The sequence below is a fragment of the Lissotriton vulgaris genome, chromosome 11, assembly GCF_964263255.1.
Source record: "Lissotriton vulgaris chromosome 11, aLisVul1.2, whole genome shotgun sequence".
Classification (NCBI taxonomy): domain Eukaryota; kingdom Metazoa; phylum Chordata; class Amphibia; order Caudata; family Salamandridae; genus Lissotriton; species Lissotriton vulgaris.
The window spans coordinates 268,703,253-268,719,496 of NC_141699.1; the positions used below are offsets into that span (position 1 = coordinate 268,703,253).

General features: G+C 45.8%; 1 protein-coding gene across 11 annotated transcripts in view; it reads right to left on the reverse strand.

The window, feature by feature from the left end:
• The window catches only part of MTMR3 (myotubularin related protein 3), a 1,591,444-nt gene that overhangs the window by 1,563,290 nt on the left and 11,910 nt on the right, over nt 1–16,244 (reverse strand). For 4 of the 11 annotated variants that reach the window (XM_086943219.1, XM_086943221.1, XM_086943218.1 and 1 more), the window contains exon 2: nt 1,982–2,172. The exons of the other annotated variants lie outside the window; for them this stretch is intronic. The gene's annotated coding sequence lies outside the window, so the exon portion shown is untranslated. The remainder of the gene's footprint in view (nt 1–1,981; nt 2,173–16,244) is intronic. 11 annotated transcript variants of the gene reach the window in all.

Sequence of the window (16,244 nt, forward strand, 5' to 3'; positions counted from 1 at the left end):
GGTCGGACAGACCACAAAGGGAGGATGCCTTTGAAGTGAAGCTCAAGGCCTCGCGTCCGTGAAAGTGAAATTAGGGATGTAAGGGATGTAATTAGGGGGGAGGAGAAGTGAGGCCGAGCACGCACTGCGCCAACGCTGGGGAACCAACAGATGCCTGTGGGAGGGAGGCTGATGGCTTTGATGTGGACGCGCTTTCCGCACGAGTGCTCCACACGAACTGTCCAAAGTCTGTGATGGTTTCAGAGCTTGGTTTGCCCACAATACTCTCGTCTATTTATTCCTTGCGGAATATAATAGACGAGACCTAAAAACATAGCGCTGCGCAGAGAATATTGTTATATTTATAGCCACATCATCTGGCATGACAACAGTTAAAGTACTTGGATTCGCAACCACCCCATGTCATTTTAACATTACCTTCCTCGTCCTCTTTGTGGAAGCAGGTCTCTGTTTAAATGGGAATACGGGGAATCTGTAGTGTGCTATGCACTAATGAGACGGCAAACCAGTGGAATGAGATTTTATTAAACAAAAGCAGGTACATTAAAAGATACTGAAGGGATTTGTTACTGTCAACGATGACCTCATCGTCTTTCTAGTTAAATAATCAGTGTAAGGAATAGGTGATGCTAGCCTGTAGAGGCAGCGTTGAAATATGAAACGGACACATTTGACCAGAATGCATCCTAAAATCTCTGTGTCGAACGGTAAGGCTGAATTTTAACTCCAATTCTCAGCTAACAAAGCATTGACTTAATTGTTGCTCACTGCAGGCAACTGCTGTAGCCCCATCAAGACAAGAAAACAGTTCAGTCCCAAAGTGTACGGTGTGCTCCTTCATTTAACACACACTCCCAGTTGCGAGTCGAGTTTACAACAGAAATATATTTCAATGCATGTTCACAGACAGTAGCAAAATTAAATGTGTATTGAATCATTATTTTGACAATATTTGTCAACATTCTTCTTTTTCACACTGTGCTACAGACATATGAAAATGCTAGCTGCCAGGACTTCACCAAACATCACAATGTCAACCAATACCGGCAGATTAAAGAAACGCAGGGCTATTTGCTTAAAAAAAAAAAAAATGAACGTCACCTTCTTGTCAACCACAGCCAAAGAAAGTTTTTAAAAGAATTTCCTTCTCAGGGAGAGCACGCAGTAAGTTTTAATTCATCAGGAATGTTTTAAGGCTGCCATGAAAGTGAATATGTGCAATAGAACAACAACAAGCCGTGAGCGTGCACACTCCCGAACTTCCGGTTTCGGGATGTGCACGCTCACAGCTATTACTACTTCAGAAGATCTGCCTGTGTGTGGGATCCATGGGGTCTTTGCGCTGTTCTTACCGATTTAAACCGCTTGACACGGATAGGCAAGTGTCTGGAACTTACCTCGCATCCACTTTTGACCAAACAATTACTTGAGCACGCTGAAGTTGTAGCTGGAGCTGTTTGCACCGCAAGGCGCCACTTAGCCACTTACTACACGAATGATTGCCCATGCTAATCTAGGCTATCCTTTAAAATTAAATATGCCAAAAATAACCCAGTGGCTTCTCGTACAGTAAGCTGTGAGCGTGCACACTCCCGAACTTCCGGTTTCGGGATGTGCACGCTCACGGCTGTCGTGGGGCGGGACTTCCGTCTTTGGGAGAAGCCTGCGCCCATGGAGTGGATGGCCAGAGGACCGGTGGCGTCAGGAGTGGCGGCTGAAGCCACTGATGAGGTAAGTGGGGCTTGGCAAGTGGGGCTTGGCACGTGTGTGTGTCTGCACTGTGTGTGTGTGTGTGTGTGTGTCCGTCCGTGCGCGCGTGTGTGTGTGTGTGTGTGCTTCGTGAGTGTGAAAGTGGAGCAAGAGATGTGTGTATGCCTGTACGTGCGCATTCACGTTCCTGAATCGCCGCGCGTGCACCGCTCTACGCCCCTTGAGGAGCTACTTGGCCACAATAGGTCGAGAGCTCGACCTAAAAAGTCACCTGTCCAGCTGCTCCTTAAGTGAACTCCTGACAACACCTCCTCAAGACGCAGGACTCCAGAGAAGACATCTTATGGCACCACCTGGCACTAGCGACTTCATACTTCAAAAAACGTCTGGATTCACCCAGACGCCTGGGATGGGGTTCATTGAAGGAAACTGAGGGAGCCAATACTTAATGGTATATGGATTCTGAAAACAAGCAAGGGCTACAATGAGGATCAAAAAACTATCAGAGACACCAGGCTAACAGAAGGGAGTGCTAAAATGTCAGGTTGAATGGAGGCACTGCTAGAGGCACAGGTCAACAGCATAGGCTGCTGCCCGACTATTTGCTATTCTGAAATTCGACCAGCACTGGTAAAAATGGGTGATTATGTTAGCTGGTAGGCTAGTGACAGTGTTAAGAATAAAATATTACTCAAAGTCAATATTCAATCGCTTGTTAGTGTTAAAAGGTGCGTGTGATCCCTGGCCTCAAGGAAGACTGAAGATTGCTCCACTGATACTTGCATGAAGTTGTAGACTGTAGAACATTCACGCAGTGTGGTGTTGGAAAAAACACCTTCTCAGCGTGCGGTTACCAAGCCAGCGAGCTTGGAAGCCCCCCTCCCCCCAAATCAGGTCAAAAGTCTCCAACTCACGCATGAATCGACAACTAAAATGAAGATCAGCTCCATCTGATCAATAATATGCCCTTTTGCTTCACTATGCAAAATCTGTGCTTGCATTGGATGTAACCAATGTTACCTATTTTGTTTCTAAAATGACTAAATTAAATAAAAAATAAAATGCTGCTTACTCATTCACTGGTGTACTAAATATATTATATATATTCAATCGTTTCGCACTCCTCTCAGGAAAAAGACGATGCCACAGCCACAGAATCCAGCAACAGTGTGTTTATTTAGAGGACCAAACACACACACAGTGATTTTGGCCCTCTAAATAAACACGCTGTTTGCAGGATTCTGTGGATGTGGCATCGTCTTTTTCCTGAGAGGAGTGAGAAACGATTGAATTGGAGATTTGGGGTTCGCGACCCCGCCGCAGCCCACCTCTGAAAGAGGCTTGGGCGTACTCGCGAACAATTAGCTGTGGAGATATATATATTCCACACAAAAGAATTATCGCGGAACCCCTCTTAGTAGTTTTAAAGATGGTTTATTTCAGATCGCAATAACCTCCTACACGTTTCGAACCGTAGTTACTGTTCACGGTTCGAAACCACTAGGAGGTTATCACGATCTGAAATAAACCATCTTTAAAACTACCAAGAGGTGTGCCGCGATAAATCTTTTGTGTGGAATAAAATGCGAGACACTGCCCTGGTCTCGACGTGAGCACCTACTGAAACGTGCTCCCTCTGCTACAGGACAATTTGAGTGAAATATATATATATATATATATATATATCATTTTTTTAATATTCGTTGGATAGTTTTAAATGAGGCATTTTAACTATTTATTGCGGTCTTTATCAGCAGATATTTCCGTTTTTAACATCAGTGGTTTTATCTCCAGATATGTATTAATAAATTATGGGCATGATTGTATGGAATATGCACTTGCACCTTATATATTGAATGTCTCTGATATTGTTTGTTGATTGATAACCATGCACATAGGTGCCACAAACTTTTTGGAAATACTGGTTAGTACAAATGTACACATTGAAATTGCCTTTTCACAACGAATGATTTAAATATGTTGCAATATATTGATATATGAGGATGTTGCTCAATTTCAGGCAGATATGGATATGACAATGTTATTTTTGAACTATGCAATTATTTAATTCATTAGTTGCTTTTCGCACTATGCACTTTATTTCATTGTATTTTTGCACAGCTAGTAATTTCTGACCTGATTATAGTAATAATATGTGAGTAAATGGTAACATTTTACACACTATGTATAGACTACCTGAGCTGCTATATGCATTTTGCACTTTAAATATCATGATATTTGCGTACATTAGTTGCCAAAATCTGTTGTTTAGTTTCACTGTAAAGCAAATCGGTTAACCTATTTTCTATGGCTAATAGTGAACATTATTATCTTTAAAGAAGTCATTGTAATGGAGACGCATCATGTGATCAAGCTCCTAGGAGGAGCGAAACGCGACATGGAAGACACTGGTCCTTGCAATTACATGCCGAAATAAATTCGCACTGCATTTCCACTAAATTGGTGTGGAGGTCCATAATTTCCTTTGGAGAAGCTGTGAGGTCCGAGCCTGTTTGGTGCCGCTCCGCGAATTGGGGCGGACAGGATATATATATATTATACTTGTTTTTTAAAACAATCTGGGGGTGTGGCCAACCATCATGGCTGTGTGGACGTGTTCTACCTTGCCCCGCGAACTGCAACAGCCTCACGTGCACCAGTCGACCGTGAGACCTGAAATGTGTAGACCACAGCGGACACCTTCCTGCTTATCCTCAGCAACTGGGAGGCGAGAGGAAAGTGGGGACCATCGCGGAGGATGGCACAGCATGCCGAGAAAAATGGTGGTTGAACCCTAGAACAGACCTGAGCAGAGGAGTGTAGTCTGGCCTGGCGAAGGAGGAGCAGTGTGCCGGTGTGATGGGTAGGGCAGCCAAGCCGGTCTCACAAGGAGAGGTCTGAATAAGACAGGGACCTCCGTCCGCAATTGGGGCTGCTCCCGCCTGGGACACCCAAGGTGCGCCGCTGCAGCAAGAGGCCCTACCCCGCTGTTCCCCCGCAACAAAGTGTGCAGAGCTGAGCGATATCTGTGTAGGTGCCAGATGCACCAGTGAACTAATTCTCCCCCACCCCGTGCCGGAGGGAGGCTTAACTGGTTGGAGATGGCCCTCGCTGTATGGCCCAAGATGGCACCCAAACTAGCCTGCATCTGGTAGACAACCCTGGGAAATAACTGGCGAGACGAATGCCAGCAACACGTGTGGCGAGTGGGGCCTGGAATAGAACCCGGATCAACCCCCCGGCACCTGCGCCTGTTGCCCCGGGACAATACACTATTGGTTAGACCCCCTGGAATTAGCTGCCTAGTGGGTTTTTGCTGCAGCTTCTTTGTGTTTTGCCTTACAGATGGGTGGGGAGTGCCCCGCCCACGGAGAGGTGACCGTTTTCCGGGCCAGCCGAGGAAGATACCTGGTGGTAGCAACTAAAGGACCCCCCTGGGGAAAGCCAAATCAACACTGCACAGACAGTAATACTTAAAGCTACTATTGTCTACTCGGAGGGCTGCAATGGTCCTGGCATGAATTATTAACGCCCTGGATCCTATGGTACACTTGCAGCAGCGACATGCTGACCAACCTCCAGGCTTCTATGCCACCGAAAAAGGTGCAGACGTATGGAGTTTCAAGCTACTTTACACCAGCAGAAACTAGGACAGAGGGATAAACAGCGTTGCCCTCAGGAGAACGCATGGCACTCACTAGAGACGACCTCCTGGCAACACAGCAGGACTTTAAAAAAGAGCTCAGATAGGACATTAAAGCAGATATCAATGCTTCTTGAGTCCTTCAAAGCAGAAGTTAGCTCTTGTCTGACAGATGTGGACTTGGTAGGTGCCCGCATCCTGGCTCTGGAAATGAAATACCACAAAATTGAGCAGAGGTTGACATCAGTGGAGGAGGGAACGGCCACTTTGAAATCCCAGCTACATTCCACACTCCTTAAATGCTAAGATTTGGAGAATCATTCCAGTTGGGACAACAACAGAGTGCGGGCCCTAGAGGAGGGCAGTGAATGTCCGGACCTGGAGACTTTCATGGTCGGGTTCTCTTCAAAAATTCTGGGAGAAGACCACCCAGAAGTGAAAAAGGAGTGGGTTCACAGAGTGGGGCTACGGCTCCCGGGAGAGCAGACGACCCAGAGACATCCTCACTAAATGTTGCTCCCTCAAGACTAAGGAACTGGTACTGCACAGAGCTAGGAAAAGTGACATCATCAACTTTCAGGGAGTCACCTGCTCACTCTTTCAAGATGTCGCACAGGCAACTGTAGCCTGCCGCATGCTGTTCCAACCTATCAATGCAGTTTTAAATGGTCGCCAGATCAAATATAGGTGGACCCATCCCTTCGGCATAGCCTTTGCCTAGGACAACAAACAATGCCACTTCACCGAGATAGCTGGGGCCGCTGCCCTCCTCGGACCTGGAGATCAGATGCCGCCGCATAGAGCGAATCAGACGGAGGAGGCGACAGAGAACCTGGGAGTAGCGCAATGCGAAGGACTCGGCAAACACAAAAGATGAGAGGCAAAACCCAGAGACAATCCGAGAAAAGGGGTTCCAACCCCCAGTGGGACATTAGGCTACTATGGTTTAAACACTATACTTTTGTTAGTAGGCATCCCAACTAGACTCAATCTACAAGGGTAATCAGTCAGTTGTTGTTGCAATATGAAAAGGATGGCTGTGCTTCATGGTTAAAGGGTCTGTTGGACTTAGAGAATGGTGCTCTCCAAACTGCTCCTCCTCGAATATATAATTATATAGTTCAGTAAGAATAGAGGAAGGCAATTACTTATCTACGCTTGCGGGCGTCAGGGCGAGCCTGGATCCACCCCTGAAGACCCCATCATAGATAATCCACCACAGTATTGGGGACTTTACAGTTTAATTTTTTTCTAGATGAATGCAGTTTTGTTTTGTGTCCTCTGCATGACGGAATGACATACCCTCATGGGAGAGAATCGGAGGGGGATGGGAAGCGAAAAGGACTTGGTGGTCTCATATGGAAGGGCCATCAGAGTGGAGTTGGAAACTTGGGGCTTACTGAGCCTCTCTAGGCTGGGTACATGGCACTCACATGTTTGATCTAAAATGTTAGGGGATTTGAATTCCCACAACAAAAGGCAACAACTATGGAAATACCCGGGGGACCATCATGTTGACATAGTTGCACTGCATGAGAAGCACTTAAGGAAGGGGGAAGACCACTGATTACGACATAAATCATACCCCTTAATTTACAGATCATCTGTCACTACTGAATATAATGGGGTTAGCCCTACTGTTTCACTCTGCAGTCCACTACCAAGTGCAGGACACCAAGGTTGACAAAGAGGAGGGTTATTAATGGTCAGGGGCCTCCTTCGGGCCATGCCTGCACCATAGCCATAGTATATGCTCCCAACGCTCGTCAGTCGGAGTTTCTTCTTACGGTGCTTTCAGTGTTAGAGGTGTTTGCTACTGGGGACAGAATACTCATGGGGGATTTCAACTTGATTTGGGACTCCTCATAAGACACCACTCATTCACACAGGTCCCCATCCATGATCTTTACTAAAGCAGTAAAATCTACACTATACCGGCTGTGTTTGATAGACATATGGAGCACCTTGAACCCCAAGGCGCACTACTACACCTTTTTCTCAAACTCCCACAGGACTTATTGTAGAATAGATCACGTTTTGTTAGTCAGCAATTACGCTAAGCTGTCCCTTCAGCGAAAATACATCACATTATTATCTCGGATCATGCCCCTCTAATTGGCCCACTTCTCGCTCTGGGTATCGGAGATGGTACTTTCCGAATATACTCAGTAGGGATCATCTCTTTCGGGATGAACTCCGGAAGACGATAATGGACTTTTTTTTTTTTAATGAAGGACCTCAAAGAGACCCCTTACTTAAATACATAGGATGCATTCAAAGCAGTGATGCAAGACAAATGTATCTCCATGGTCACCACAATGCAACAACAAATGATAAAGGAGAGGCAAACACTGGAGGAGGAACTCCTGCAAGCTGAGAAGGCTCATAAGGCCTCACCTTCCCTAAACTTTCAGAGGAAAGTAACGGCCCTGAAAGGGAAACTACATGCAATTTACATTAATAGGGCGGAGAATACCCTTCTACGTCTAAAATCATGTGGCTGTGATTGCAGTAATAAAATTGGCTCCTTACTGGCGAAACAACATAGTGAAGAGGGAAAAGCCCATGCATTCTGAGAATTTTACAACAGATTGTATACTACCGATTCACTAGAAGAGGGCGCCCAATTCCAAGTACCTAGACTCGCTTGCTTTGCGGCAGGTCCCCCTGAAAATAATGAGACACTAAATCGGCCCATTACGAGGGAGGAAGTCCAAAAAGCCATAGACTTCTTTAAACCTCATAAAGCCCTGGTCCGGACGGCTTTAAAGCTCAATTTTACAGGACATTCGGTGCAGATCCTACGCGCCACCTGACAGACCTTTTGAACTCTATAGCTGTCTCCCGGGGGGTATGCCCATTGATAGGTAAAGCATGGATTACAGTCACTCCAAAGCAGGGGAAACCCTGCAATTATGCACTTTGTACAGACCATTAGAAATTTGAATGATATATTCCAAAATATTGGCTAACAGATTGGAGTAGATACTTCCCAATTTGATCCACCCTGACCAGACTGGATTCATTAAGGGCTGTCAGACCCATGATAATCTACATTGTGTTATTCATTCAAGACAAAGTACATAAGAAACTAATCCCAGCAGTCTTGTTATCCTTGGATGCTGAGAAAGCCTTTGACTGTGCAGATTTGTCATTTTTAATTAATACATTGCGTCATTTTGGGTTTGGGGACCAATTCCTGAGAATGATAACGGCCAATTATCATAGACCTAGATCCTGGGTCCTGGTTAATGGTCTAGCCTCAGACTTTTTCGACCCAATGAGGGGGACAAGACAAGGATGTCCCCTCTCACCCATGTTGTTTGCGCTATGCTTAGAACCAATGATCTCCGGTTTGCATTCAATCTAGTACACCAAGCCACTCTCTGGAGAGTGTAGAAATCTCTTAGAAATTATAATTAGATTGCACACATCAAATGCAGGCCAAGCGAGATGGGGTGCGAACAACCAACTAACAGAGCAATTCACAATCTAACGCTGTGTGAGGCAGGGGTGTGTGCTTGCGCCCACCCGTTTCTCACTCTTTATTAATGGGGTAGTTGATTTTCTGGAAAGAGACGGGTGTTATGTCCCTAAAATAGGTGAGGGAAGAGTACCAGCACTCCTCTTTGCCGACGATACCCTACTAATTTCTAAATCTACTCATGTTGTCCAATTAATGTTGGATTACTTTATAAGGTTTTGTAGTGAGCCGAGTTTGGTGTTAAACTAAGCCAAAACCAACTACAAGGTCTTTGCCAAACGAAATGCAAAATCCATCAAAAGAGGTTTGTTTGTAGGAATCACCATTTTGGAGCAAGTATAGGCTTTCGATTATTTGGGTATTCGCCTTTCATCTAACTGAAACTGGGCACCCCATATTGACAAAGTAAAGTTGATGCTAATCCAGCAGACTGTCCACATTTCTAAAAGAACGGTGTCTAGGAAAGTGGCTCCTGCACTAGAAATCTATATCGTCAAATCATTAGGTGGGCTCTATATGGGGTGGAACACCAACTGTCTTACCGCTGTAGAAAATAGTTTTTTAGGATCCCTATTAAACTTACCTCTTTGCACCCCTTTATACTTGGATTTTGCCCAGCGAAAACTGGCACATAAGCTGGATTACAAATTATTAATGTTCTGGCATTGATTGCGGTCCATTAAAGAGCTAGCTTAATAACGAGCAGCAATGATTGGCCTTTTGAGACTTGCCCAGGTAACCTCGATCCCCTGGTTTAGTTCCTTGAGAGGTCTACTCTGGCGATTAGGGCTGGAGGCTTATTGGTCAAATCCTGAAAGCCTATCCTTAATATCAATGGATAGGGCCAAATTGATTTATTGGGAAACAATTGTGGAGAAGGAAACGCTGAATATGGCGAGCACCTGGACTAGGGATTTTATAGATCTTAAGCCCGCCGCAGCTATGAAGAAACAATTGAAGAAATCGTTCTGCCTCTCGCTCGAAGAATATTTATAAAATTTTGCTACAAGACTCAGGCAACCAAATTGTTTTGCAGTAAATGGAGCCATAAGGTTTCCTCTGACAACCTGTGCCCATCTTGTAAAGCCAGTACAGAATCTATAGTCCACTTGCTATTCTTTTGCCCCCACTACAAAAACGTGAGGGAAAGTGGATTATTCCATTGTGCAGATTGATTGGTCCTGGGCACTATCTTGAGGTGCTGAGAATTCGGTCTACTGATATAAGCAGGACAACCGCATTTTGCCTGGTCAAATGTTGGCATGGACTTTAGATTAAGCGCGCCAAATGTAGTGTATGAATTGCTTTCACACTTTTATTGTATATATTGTATTTTATGACTGATATGTCCCTTATTGTATTATTCTTGCGAGGTGCTATGTACTTTTTAAGATCTATATGATCGAAATAATGTTTTATGATGATGATGATGATGATGATGATGATGATGATGATGGCATAGAACTGCTGGTAGAGAGGATAAGGGCCAACCGGGATATTCAAGGCATCCAATTCTGATCAGATGAACATAATACATCAATATTCGTAGATGATGTCCTGCTGCCTATTTCGGCTGCACATACCTCCCAGTCAGCCCAACAACTAGAGCTCCGTAACTCTGAACTACTGGCAGGCTTTAAAGTCAATCTCTTGAAATCTTTTCAATTCCCTCAACGGAGATGGAAGAAATTGCAATTTCAATGGGTAAAAAAAAAAAAGTGTTTACTTATCTGGGTACCAAAATCATCCCTAATGTAGCAGATCTTTACAAAGCTCACTTCTCTCCTTTCTTACCGCTGCTCAAAACCGAGAGGTAGGCGACTTCCCACATCACCTGGACTGGCTGTATAAATACGATTAAGATGACGGTACTCCCCAAGGTACTCTACCTGTTCCAGGGCCTCCCCATTGAGATACACAGAGTTTTTCTCAGAGATTCATACAATCGTTACGGAATTCATTTGGTAAGAACATAGGGACCGGCTGTCCCACTGACTGTTCGGATTAGTACTTCCATACTTCTCGCTTTACTATAAGGCGGCTCAGCTCAGAGTCATTTACGAATGGTCCCTTAGAGCCTCAGATAAACATTAGGTCCATATGGACAGAGTGGTGGTGGGCAGGACCACATGGGATCTCCTGTGGAAGCTTAAACAGGACAGACTGAGGAATGCCTATCTCAGCACACTAGTAACTCCAAGAAATAAAGGAGGGACGGGGAGCTCAAGAAAAAGGTCCAGTGCCTGAGCTACCACGTGAAGTAGAAACCAAAAAACAGGGGGTCCCTGTTACTAGAGGAATTAAAGGCCAGTCTAGGGTGTAAAAGAAAGACAGTGAAACTCTTACTTGCTGCCCACACACATCCTAAGGGATGTCATGTTTCATCGTAGGGCGGTTGCTCCTCGTCGGGCTGGTGCAGCACCCCCCCCCCTCGCATTCCCCCCCCTCCCCCAACCCCACCCCAACCCCCACCCCACCGACACGTGTTGTTCTGGGAAACCATACTAGGCATTTCCATGCAAGAGAAGCAGTGCTGTACACTTTAAAGAGATTTCTCAAAGTATAATCGTTCCACGACTTTAAGGGAGGCACACTACAAGATTCAATTGTAGTGTAGTTCCTATTTTCCCTATAGGCCCTGCGCATTGGAATAACATAACCAGCAGTGTAGACGTAGGACTGCGGTCTTCTAGGTCTCTACTGACTATGTTAGACTTAATTTAGGTTTGCGCCAGCTACCTCAGAGGTCACTGGAAACTTTCTTGACTGAATAGGAAGTGATCAGCTTCCCTGGCTCAAACAAAAAGGGATTCAGCTTCCGACAACCGCATAAACATGACAACTTTGCTCCTCAGAATAAGAGTCAATCTCTAGAGTCGTGTGAAACAATAGACAGCTATTTCACTCAGTCAGATGTGCGTTCTTAGTTTCACCAGGGTGCAGAGAATAGAGAGACGGGCGTTTTCAATAAAAGATATTATTAATTGAGCAGTCTTCTTTCTCATGCAAGAGAAATGAATTGCCATAATTGCAAGACTTGTTATTGTAAAAAGTGCATACAGTAAAAGGAGTATTACGAAATAATATTGTAAAAGCATTGATATGGTTTCTAAGCCATAAGATAGTTAAAATGAGTAAAATATGTACATTCATATATACATTGGCTAACGACCTCAACTGGTGCTTCTAACTAACTACGCCTACCCCGGTGTACCTGACCTAAGCCTAATACATGGGAGGGAGTAAGTAAGTAAGTAGCAGTTTAAGTTAAGTTGGTTTTGCCAAGAGTTTGATTCAAGAATTCTCTCTAAGGGGTTAGTCGGCACCGTACCTCTGGAATAGAATGTAGGAGGTCTGGTATCTCCTCTCAGGACCCGATATCCCAGTCACCCGCAAGGGTAGGCTGGAAACACCGGAGCTGGATTTTCTCAGCAGGAGAAAAGACAGCGTCTTTCTCAGCGCGTCAAGGAGGCGCAGCGTCCTTGGGCTTCTCGCATCTGCTGGGCTCTCTGCAAGGGGACAGCTGTTCTGCTCCAGTATTCACCACCACCGTGTGTTTGCTTAAGGCAACGTTGGTATATTTATACCTGAAAGGTGCAGAGTTTGACATACGTTTTTGGACATAAGACGTCAATAAAGAGGTCACTAAGAACTGATCGTTCTTACAGTGCTCGCAGGAGTTCTATTACAAATCAAAACAAAGCAAGCGGGGCTTTCCCAGGTTGCTGGGGGGTTTGGTATGTCGAAAGAACTCGGTGTGCTATCTAGGAATCTAAGGAAGTGGCTTCTGCTGTGTCATAGATTTTCATGGACTGCAGAGGCAAGTTACTGAAATATGGTTCTGATTATTATGCCATTTATAGGGATATGTATGGATTATAGCCGTATAGGGGCATGAGGTCACAATATTGATCGGGGTCCTAGATAAAACACATCACTATACGATTGGTAACGATACCCTAAGAAGCTGCACACTTTGTTTACAAACACCTCAGACAGATGTTGGAGGGGCTGTGGGATGCTGAGAGACTTACGCCACATATAGTGAGCATGCCCCTCTATTTAACCTCTCTAGAAAGAAATCCGGTCACAGCTTAGGGAAATATTGGGTTACACAATATCAGAGAACCCAGAGTATGCCCTGTTGGGTCTACGCGACCCCATTCTGAAGCATCAAACACTGGGAGACTGCTCTATTACGAGGCTTTGTCTGGGGGGGCGCCCAAAACAGCAGTGGACCCAGTATGGAAAAAACCAGAGGCCCTGACCCTCTCCCAATGCCACTCCCGGCTGTGGCAGGCCCTTGCACTTGAACGCATGACAGACATTTTGGCTGACACGTGGATAGGTTTTGACTATACATGGGGTCCATTGGTGAAGTTCCTGTCGGAGGGACTCACTCTTCGCCTGACAGCCCTGAATACAGGCACTCCACCTCTTTCAGACATAGTCAGACTTTGCACCCCCCCCCCAGCGTTGGTAACCAGGGCACTTGGTGTGCCCTAGGCATGACCCCAACCCCTCCATGGCTGTACCTTTGTGCTCTCCTGTACACCCCACCTGCACGGCGAAAGGTTATTTGTCATCTACACACACTTATTCTTGACATGCAGGACAAGTTGTGAAGTTTTTCTTATTCAGCTGGGTTTTTTCTTTGTTTTGTTTTCTCTTTCTTCAAAGGGTAAAACATGGCTCATGATGATGTATTTTAATGAGTCCTCAACGCTATGTACGCTTATGCTGATTTATGCAGAGTCCTTTTTGATCTGCTGAACTTACCTACAGCATTCTAATGCAACTGGCTTATTGAATCAATGCTATATGCTGTATTAAGTTGCTACCCCTGGAAAAATTACAATAAAAACATTTTGACAAACAAAACAAAATCTGTTTTCCAATGAGAAGTAAGCAGACAGTTACAAACATAAAAAGTTTTTTTTTTAACTTTTAAGAGTGATGAAACATATCTTTTAGGCCTACTACAAAAATCACACTGCACAAAAAAGTAAAAATATCTAAACACGCTACAGCACAACACCCAATATAAGGATGCATTATTAACAGCGAGTTGGGTTTCCGTACAGAGTTCTGATGTGGTTTTTAAAAAGCGTATTTAGTATTTTTAGGTAGAAACACTATCTCCAGAGACATGCTATGGGAGATTTCCACTACAACATACTTTAAAGAAGACCTGCAAGACAAGGGAGGCATGTCACCGCAAGCGAACATGTATAGGTTCCCAATGAATTTTTATAAGAACTGTTTGATAAAAGCACAAGGGCCTCATATCAGCCAGACATGGTAAATGTATATTTCTGGTCAGCGTACTCATGAGATAGACAGGGCTGAAAACGAATGAACGGGTTCTCAAAGTATGCAGTGTCAACTGTTTGAGACTGCACATTATCTAATTGAAAGTTTCTCTGCAATTTAGGCACTTACGAGCCCAAGTACAGTCACAGAAGTCACAAATAAACTATAAAGTACAAGTAGGTATCACTTACCAGTCCAACAGCAAGTTTCATAAGAAACTATTTAGAGCTATTTCAATTAAAGTCTACCCATAACAATTTAATAGAGAGCTCATTTGGGTGCCAATGGTGAATTACTAAACTTCCAATGGGCTGACCCTCTCAAACAAATACAACACTCCCTTGGGACAAGGCCACAGGAATTATAAGGCAGGAGAGGGCCAAATTATGCTGCAAGTTTTCATAAATTACGCTGCAAGAAAATGCAAAAATATGTTGCATATTTTGTAATAGTATGACTTCATTATTTCGCCATTTTTAAACTTGGTAACACTGTCTGGGCATTGGCTGCACCTCATTAGTACCAGTTTAACATCCAAATATAAAGGCCGATTATGATGGCGGTGTGGAACGGACCCTTCCCCTACCTCTATTGGGCGATGGCTCAGTACCGATTCTCTGGGCTCCGATGATGGTCCCACCGCGTCCCTGGCAACCCGGCATACTCCCCTTTCTCTTTCCATGCAGGAATCGAGTACGAGTGACGGCAACCCGGAAGTACCTGTCGCTGACCCCGGAAGACCCGCCTACGATCCCGGACCGGAACACGGAAAAGGACGCCGCGGAGAAGGAGCAGGGTTCTTGACGGCGGACTCGTGGCAGGAGACAGCATACCAAGAACTGAAGGCGGTGGACGGAGATAGCGGAGACCAAGGAGAAGCGAAGACCGGAGGCGAGGAGGAAGAGATCTGGAGCGAGGACTGGTGGAGTCCCCAGGAGGTGGCTGGAGAGCGGCCGCAACTCGGAGAAGAGTTGCGGCGGGGCATGTGAGTACCCTGTCTCCTGAACTGCAGGTCGACTTGTATCATAGTGTATATAAGCCATCCCCTCACTGTATAGCACTCCTAGGAGCACTGTATATACGCGCACTTCCCGAGCCACTGTACATAGAGAATTCCGCCACCGGACCCCTCACTACTTTCACCCTTTTCCTTTCCCGCTTGTATTCCCTTCCGTCTTCGACCCTTCCGACCCCTCCTCACTCTCTCTCCTCTATCCCATCACAAACCGGGTGTTGGTGTCATCGGTCAGTACTCAACGTCGAGGACTAAACTGCCCTCTTTTGTCTCTCTTTAACTCCGAGGGCCACCGGATCCCCAAGTCGGGAAGAAGAAGACGTACCACGCCAGCTCATCGCGGATCCCTCCTCCCCGACGACTGCCTTCCAGGACCTTCCCTCTCCAATCCTTTGTTTCCTCTACCTCTACAAACTCTATATCTGTCTGTGTTAATAAAAACAGCTAAAGACATAGCTCACTATATACGGCCTCCACGCCTGTTATTCCGGTCCGCCCATACCCAAAGCCCACAGGCGGACAGACTTGCGTCCGTCCGCCACCACTGAGTGTGAGGGACCGTCCGCATGGGCAGCGGCGGTCCCTCCATGACAATTAGGATGTGACCGCCACCCTGGCGGTCACATCCTGTATTGTTTACATTGCGGCAGGTGCTGCTTGAAGCGGCACCCGCCGCAATGTAAAAAATGACAACAGTGCATTTGCATGCACAAAGCGGCAGGCACCTCGCGGTGCCTGCCGCTTCGTGCACGCAAATGAAGGGGGGTACCCCCCATGTGCACCCCCCACCCCCCTTCACCTAGGGGGCCCGCAACGGGCCCCCGCAGTGCAGAACCGTATGCTTTTCCACGGCGGAAAAGCCGCCGTGGAAAAGCATAGTATTGCAGACATCCTAATATGCCTGGCGGTGTCTGATAGACACCGCGAGACATGTTAGTGCTTTTCCGCCGCGGTCGGAAGGAGACTGCGGCGGAAAAGCTGCGGACATAAAAGCAGACCCACCAGCCATCCTAATTTAGCGGTGGGTCTGTGGAGGCTCCGCAGCGGATTTCCCGCATCCTCCGGGCCGGCGGTGGCTT